Source organism: Mandrillus leucophaeus, unplaced genomic scaffold (genome assembly GCF_000951045.1).
Source record: "Mandrillus leucophaeus isolate KB7577 unplaced genomic scaffold, Mleu.le_1.0 Scaffold159, whole genome shotgun sequence".
Lineage (NCBI taxonomy): Eukaryota > Metazoa > Chordata > Mammalia > Primates > Cercopithecidae > Mandrillus > Mandrillus leucophaeus.
This window is the reverse complement of record NW_012101576.1, coordinates 3,272,452-3,279,489: the sequence shown is the minus strand read 5'-3', so window position 1 is coordinate 3,279,489 and position 7,038 is coordinate 3,272,452. Positions and strand designations below refer to the sequence as shown.

At 40.4% G+C, this 7,038-nt stretch overlaps 1 protein-coding gene across 2 annotated transcripts in view; it reads left to right on the top strand.

Moving 5' to 3' along the window:
* Window positions 1-2,972: 2,972 nt before the first annotated feature.
* HSD11B1 (hydroxysteroid (11-beta) dehydrogenase 1) overlaps window positions 2,973-7,038 on the top strand; it is a 59,720-nt gene continuing 55,654 nt past the window's right edge. Inside the window, exon 1 of one of the 2 annotated variants that reach the window (XM_011975827.1) lies at window positions 2,973-3,085. The gene's annotated coding sequence lies outside the window, so the exon portion shown is untranslated. The remainder of the gene's footprint in view (window positions 3,086-7,038) is intronic. The other variant, XM_011975826.1, reaches the window with a different exon arrangement.

Sequence of the window (7,038 nt, the reverse complement as noted above, 5' to 3'; positions counted from 1 at the left end):
CTTCTGTGATTTGCAAGCAAACAAGTCTTTGTATAAGATCATTTTTCCTAGTTCTTTGTATAATATAATTAGAAAATTTAGTCAACAGGTGCACACTTTAGTAAACAATTATACCTAGACCTTTGTATAAGGTCATTAGGCATTTTGTTTGGGAGGTACACCACTGAGTAATGGGACATAGGTCTTGGTATAAGATCATTTGACATTTTGTGTGGGAAATATACCATTGGGTAGTTCAACATAGGTCTTTTTATAAGTTCATTAGACTTTTGGTTTTGGAGGCATAAATATTTTTACCATTAAACAGTTTATTCCCTTCCTACTCTATGTTTGCTTTTGCTTGTCCATATTAAAATGTCTTATTGTATTTTTTTCTGGATTGTCTTATTTCTGATATAAGGGAGTGTTCCAGAGGAAATGAATGGAGATATACATTCCATAAGTTACCAATTCAATCCAAGCTAGTCCTCGGAGATAACAGTTGGAGGTCCAGTAGACTGAAAACCAATTTGGGAAAAGGCAATTGTCAGATCTATAAAAAACTTTCATGACAACATGCCTTGTCTTGTTAGTCTGTGATAGGATACTTTTAGTTTGTACGCTGGGGTCAAAGATTTTGTCAGGTCATTAACTATGTGATCCTTTCTAACCTTTGCTTAGAAAGGGAACCCAAGATACCATTGACAGGCACACACTTTTACTCAGTGGCATCTCTCGTCCTTCTTGGTTTCTTCCATGTCAAAACTGCAGCCTCCACCGGGAGAACTCCTGCTTTTCATATAAAATTGCACTGTAATCCTAACTCTTGCACTTATTTTTGTAAACTGCAAAAAAAAAAAAAAAAAAAAAAAAATTTTGTTAGAATAGCAATGGCTATCTTGCAGAACTTCTGACATGTCAAAATGAATAAATTAAGATATTTAAGAGGAACTCCAGAAAAATTAGGAGACAAAGGCCCAAAGAGGCAATAGTTAGCTCTTTCATTGGCAAGCTAAGGCTTCAAAATAAAATTTTAACTCAAGAACGGTCTCTCTCAAAGACACTGATGCCACCTAAAACCCACCCTCCTTTCATTTCTCTTTCTACTCGGCATTACCTGACCTTCAACATGAGCCACCCCTTTCTTCTTAGTTTTATCTGGAAAAGAGTAATCACATTGTAAAATTGCTAAACCAGAGGGCAGCCCTAAAAAGCTGAATTTAAACCCTGGCCTAGAGCAAAATTAAAAGTTACCATGAAAGATTTTCCTAAGCCTCAGGGGTGGTTGAGCAGAAATTAATTAGTTAACAATTTAGGATTTTATTAGGTACTTATTGTTCTGGATTAAACATCTGTACCAAGTGATTCAGTTAAGTGTTAGTCTATCCAATAGAGAAAACAAATTTATAAGCAGCAGGGTAAGAAAAAAAATTAAATAACTCTGTTGTGCAATATGAAAAACAAATGCCTTAAATGGACAAGAAAAAATTGAAAATACAGTACAAAAAGCAATGTCAAAAAAATCTTTCTTTTAAAAGTACATTAGACAAAGATTAAAAATTGTAAACTAAATAAAAATGAAGAGAGGCTTCAGAAAACTTTCAAAGAGCATTCTGGAGTACACTCAACAGCTGAAATAAAAGAAACATTGTCTTTATTTTTTCTATGAAAGGGCTCAAATATGAATTAGGGGATTTAACGAGAAAAAAGTAATTGAAATATGAAACTGACAGCTTAGAAAATATCTGGTACATAACTAGATATTTTCAGAGAGCTCTAGAAAGTAAATAAGCTAGAAATCAACAGAACATATGGTACTCTACATAAAAAACTTGCCCCTGAAATAAAAACAAGATCGAAAAGTCTTGCATTTTCTAAGAATTGGGAACATATAGAGAGGGTACTTGTAGATATTCCAAGCAAAAGGGTCATTCAAAGAACCAATGTTCCACATTGGCTAAGGATGACTATCCAAAATCTGTCTGATGGTGTTTCTCCAAAGGAGACATTAGCACCCAACAATTACAGTCCTTCTTCTGAGCTTGTGTGCCCAAATCTCTATACTCTCCATCAGGGCATAGCTACATCCAGTATGGCTTACCACTCTATCCCCAGCCTCTAGCCCAGTGCCTAGCATAGAGTAGGTGCTTATTAAATACTTGTTGAGCAAATGAGGAAATAGAGGAAGAAAATACATTTTTGTTTTGATACGCTGTAGTCCCTTCCTCAGTCCAGAGATCACAAACCTCTGAATTAGGATGTGACTCTCTCTGTCATTAATTGGCAAGAATCATGGTAGAATTACTGTCCCTATTTACGGAGTCTCTTTCCCTAATACATCCCATTGCAGATTCCTGTCTTCCCTTTACCATCCACTCCAGCATCAGCTGATGCAGTCACTAAAATGGTTTATAAGTCACATATGAGATTCCCTAAGTTTATAATTGAAAAATGTATGGACACACAGCCCTCACAGAATGCATTGGATCGCTAGAGTCTCTCCTAGTGAAAAAGGAAAACCTGCCCAAACCCAGTTTTTGTTTCAGTAACTTCCTTTGAGACAAAGCCAGGAATCTGAGAGTGAGCACCTGCTAAGGGTGGGACAGGGGCTCTGTCTGGTATGCCTCTCCCATGTTAAGAGCTAACAATAGTAATGGATAAGTCTCCAGGGAAACCAGGACCACTTCCAAGCATTCCTGTCTTGGGCTGCCTTAAGGGCTCCTCTGTCCTTTGGGTAGTACCGATTGATGCCTGATGCCCAGAACTGGTCCACTCTGGCTTCTCTTTGGAGCAGTCTCTGCCGGCACCTCCTGGCTGCCAGCTCAGTCCTAGCATAAGGGACTTCTTCCTTGGCCTGGGTTTCACCTTCTTGTATCAGGTGGCAGACCAGCTGGTTTCAGTCCCAAATCAGGTCTTCTGACTCCTCCCAGAAACCAACCAACTTCTGAGCAGGAAATCCTGCCCCTCCCCAAAGAGTGGGAAACCGCAAAGGAAGAGAGAGATGAAACAGAAGGAAAGGCAGAGGAGGAGGGAAAGAGAGAGAGAAGAGAAGCAAAAGAAAAAAGAACATCAATAAAAAGAAGTCAAATTTGTTCGAAATCTTGAGGTAAGACTTTTAAAAATCACATTATATATAACAGTATCGCCATTTGTGTCAGGGCCTAGTACATAGTAGGTCCTCAAAAAACCTGCTATTGAAATAATTAATCTATTGAAATGAACAGGAGGGCTGGGCTAAAGAGAAATTTCAATGTGAAATGCTGGTAAGAAAAAAAAAAAAACAAGAAGAAATGCCCGATGAGCTTTCGAATGTGTAGGAGGGATGATATGATAAGATGCAGATGGAACCAGAAGTCTCTTACTGGCACTGACAGCATTCTGATCATTGTGGCACAGAAAGTCAAGTTGGAACAAAAAAGTTGCAAAGATAGTATAAAAAATGTCTGCATGTTCTTTTGGAATTACAAAAAGACTGCAAGAATTATAGAAATGTCGTAAGCAGTTTTTAAAATCGGTTTTAAACCAATGACAGAGCACAAACACTATGTTGTATCTTGGGAACTGCTAAACATACTGATATCTGCATGCTGCAGCCAAACATCAGCTAGTTTAATGTTATTAACATTTAGATCTAGAGTGTTGAAAAGTCTCATTTTATTTCCAGAAGTCTTGTTCAGTGGATCAAGGGAGGCCTAAATGTGTCAATCAAAATTCTTCATGTGCTATTCATCTATCCTTAATCCTAGTCCAGGTGGGCTGCTCAGAATACTGACCCTCTGAGCCCTAAACGGGCCTCTTCAGAGAAAATCCCAACACTTGTTTCAGGTCAAGGAACTAGAGAAACCTGACAGGAAAGGGAAATACCATTCCCCACCCTCACTATTTACCCAAATCTTCGCTTGCCATCAATAGACAGTATCATCCAGAGTATTGTGGTTTAGTGATCCAGTCACTTGGAGAGATTAAAATAGCTAGATGCATGCTTCAGAAAACATCTACAGACAACGATGATGTGTTTTCACAAGAGTTGGCTTTTAAGGGTCCTACTCCTCTGATTTTCCAACAGAGCTTACCAGTATCAGAGGGACACAATTGAAGTGTTTCCTTTAGTGAAAGTATTTCTTTTTGGGGTTTGTGTGAGTTCATCAGAGTCAGAAGCTGAAAGGAGGGTGGGAAAGGTAAGGAGGGATGAAACAGTCTCACTTCTGCTTGCTTGCCAAGATTTGAAAGGAACTGCCTCCCTGTCATTAGGATGATATGAAAATAAAATCTGAAAATCCTAGCTCTTTCTTTATACTAATTTGAGTATAGCTAAAAGTTCCCTGTGTCCAATTTCTGAGCTAGAACAAATATTAAAGGTAATCTAATTTATTTCTCCTTATTTGCCAGGTAAAGGAATTGAAGCTAAGACAAGGGAAGGGCCTTGCCCAAAGTCACATGTATTGTCAGTGATGGGAGGGAGACTGGAACTCAGTTATCCCAGAGTCCCACCCAGGAGCCTTTTAAGAAATGATGAAAACTTTACAGGAAGGTATCCCAGATGTCTGAGAGCTCATAAACATCGCAGCTGCTGACTAAATACAAATTCAGTTAAAAGATGCTCAAGTAATCTTCCCCTGGCAGAAATAGAAAGAAGAAAAAGATTTCCCCAATAGTTAAGTTTTTCCAGAATCTGTTTTATAACTGTCAGGAGACTCGGGAGGAGAGAGATTTAAGGCAGATTTGTCATGAAAGAACTAGAATATTTTACATTCCTACCACTGGATCAGCATTTTACATGTCTCATTTCTTTATGTAATCTTCATATTATCCTCATTTTACAATTAACATTGTTTTAACTTTGCTCAAATTCACAGAGGGAATAAGATACTCTGATTTCTGGATCTCTTGTTGGTAGGGCCAGGATCAGGCTCTGGAGAGACATGGCTAGTTCACTGACTGTTCCAGTCTTACTCAGGCCCCTCCCCAACACAGACCCTTGCTCTAGCCATTCAGGCTACCTGAGTTTCCTCTGAAATGCCATGCTGTTTCTAGACTTCTTGCCTGAATAGATGCAGTTCCCTCTGCTTGGGATGCCTTTCTCCAACATCCTCATAACTTGTACTTAGCCTTCAAAACCGAGCTCCAGGACCACCTCCCAGAGCCCTTTCCTGCTGGATGGTCTGTCCCTTCTCTACTTCGACAATACTCTACACACATTCCTATTACACTATACATCATGCTATGGTAAGCTCTGATTTACTTGCCTACTTTCCTTGTACTTGACTTCAATTTCCTTGAAAGCAGACACCACATATTCGTAAGCCTTTGCATTCCCAGCACCTAGCACAATTCCAGAGATGTATTAGTGCTCAATAAATTTTTTTTTAAGTGGACAAACAAATGAAATATTTCCCCTCCTTTCCTTCCAATAAAACCATGCAATAAAATGTCCTGTTTCCATGCTCATGACTCTTTGGTAATTTGGGGATAAATAGAAGATATCACTACTATAAGCTTCCTCTCCTTTCAAGCCTGACAAGCCACACAAAAGTAGCTATCTAGGATTAAACCTGGCACTCTGAACAGACATTAATTTCTGCATCCTGACAAAATGCTTTGATGACAGTAGAAGAATTTATATGCCATAAGCCATAAGGGCAAAAAGACTGGGAACATGGGAACAACAGAGATAACAACAGTTAAGGAATGTCAACACTCTTAGAAGAGGGAAAGTACATGGATGAGTAATAAGTGACTTAGCAAACCCAAGACTGCTGGAGTCTGAGTGCTCACGATGGGAAGTCTCAGGAGTTGGAGGAACAGGTGGGGGTAAACACAGGAGAAGACCCTTGGCCTCTACAGCTACTCCAGCTGGAGAAGGAAAATTTTCTGGAGAAACTTAACAAAGACACACCAGGCTTAGGGACATCAGACACAGCAGAGGGTGGGGTTAGGCATGGAGCTGGAAATAGCGAGATTAGAGAAAGACTCCATACTGAAAGATGAGATTCCCCAGCCCATTTTACTGGCTCAGCTCCCAGAACACAAACAGCCTAGCTCTACCCCTCTCCACCCACCCTACCCCAGCTTACACTAGGCAGAAGAATTAAGGATTCTTCCCTGTAGAAAGGGCCCAACCAAAGGGACAAACACTACAGACATTGATGATTGATTGATGACAATGAACACTACAGACATTCCCCCAATGAAACCACCAGGGGCCTTCTGGATTATCCTACAGTGAAGTCCAAAAATGGACAAGCCCTGTCCTCATACACAAAGCTTCTGACAGCCAAGGAAGAGACTACAAAGATCACCAGGTGACATAGTTTGGATATGTGTCCCCTCCAAGTTGCATATTGAAATTTAATCCCCAAGGTTGGACGTGGGGCCTGATGTGAGGTGTTTGAGTCGTGGGGGTGAATCCCTCATGAATGACTTGGTGCCATGCTCATAGTAATGAGTGAGTTCTCACTCTACGAGGTCTGCAAGAACTGATTGTTCAAAGAGGCTGGCCCCTCCCACCCCTCTCTTGCCATGTGATGCCTGCTCCTCTTCTGCCATGAGTGGAAGCAGTCTAAGACCCTCACCAGATGGAGATGTCGGCACTGTGCCTCTTCTGCAGGCTGCAAAACCATAAGCCAAACAGACCCTTTTCTTTAAAAACTACTCAGCCTCAGGGGTTCCTTGACAGTAACACAAACAGACTAAGACACTAGGCATGGAACAAAAGCCTCTGATACTGAGGACCTCAAGGGAGGAAATCTAGAAAGCAGAAGTAATAATTATCAGTAATGGCCACAGCAACATCAATATCCCCCAGAGATAAGGGAAGATAATTTGTGAATTGTGATCAAGAAGCCAATTTTTGGCTGAAAATAAACTTTCCTTCTCCAGCAGTGGCTCATGACTATAATCCCAGCAGTTTGGAAGACTGAAGTGGGAGGATCACCTGAGTCCAGGAGTTCAAGACCAGCCAGGGCAACATAGAGAGACCCCAGTCTCTACAAAAATTAGTGGAGTGTAGTGATGCATGCCTAGCCACTCAGGAGGCTGACATGAGAGGATTGCTTGCAC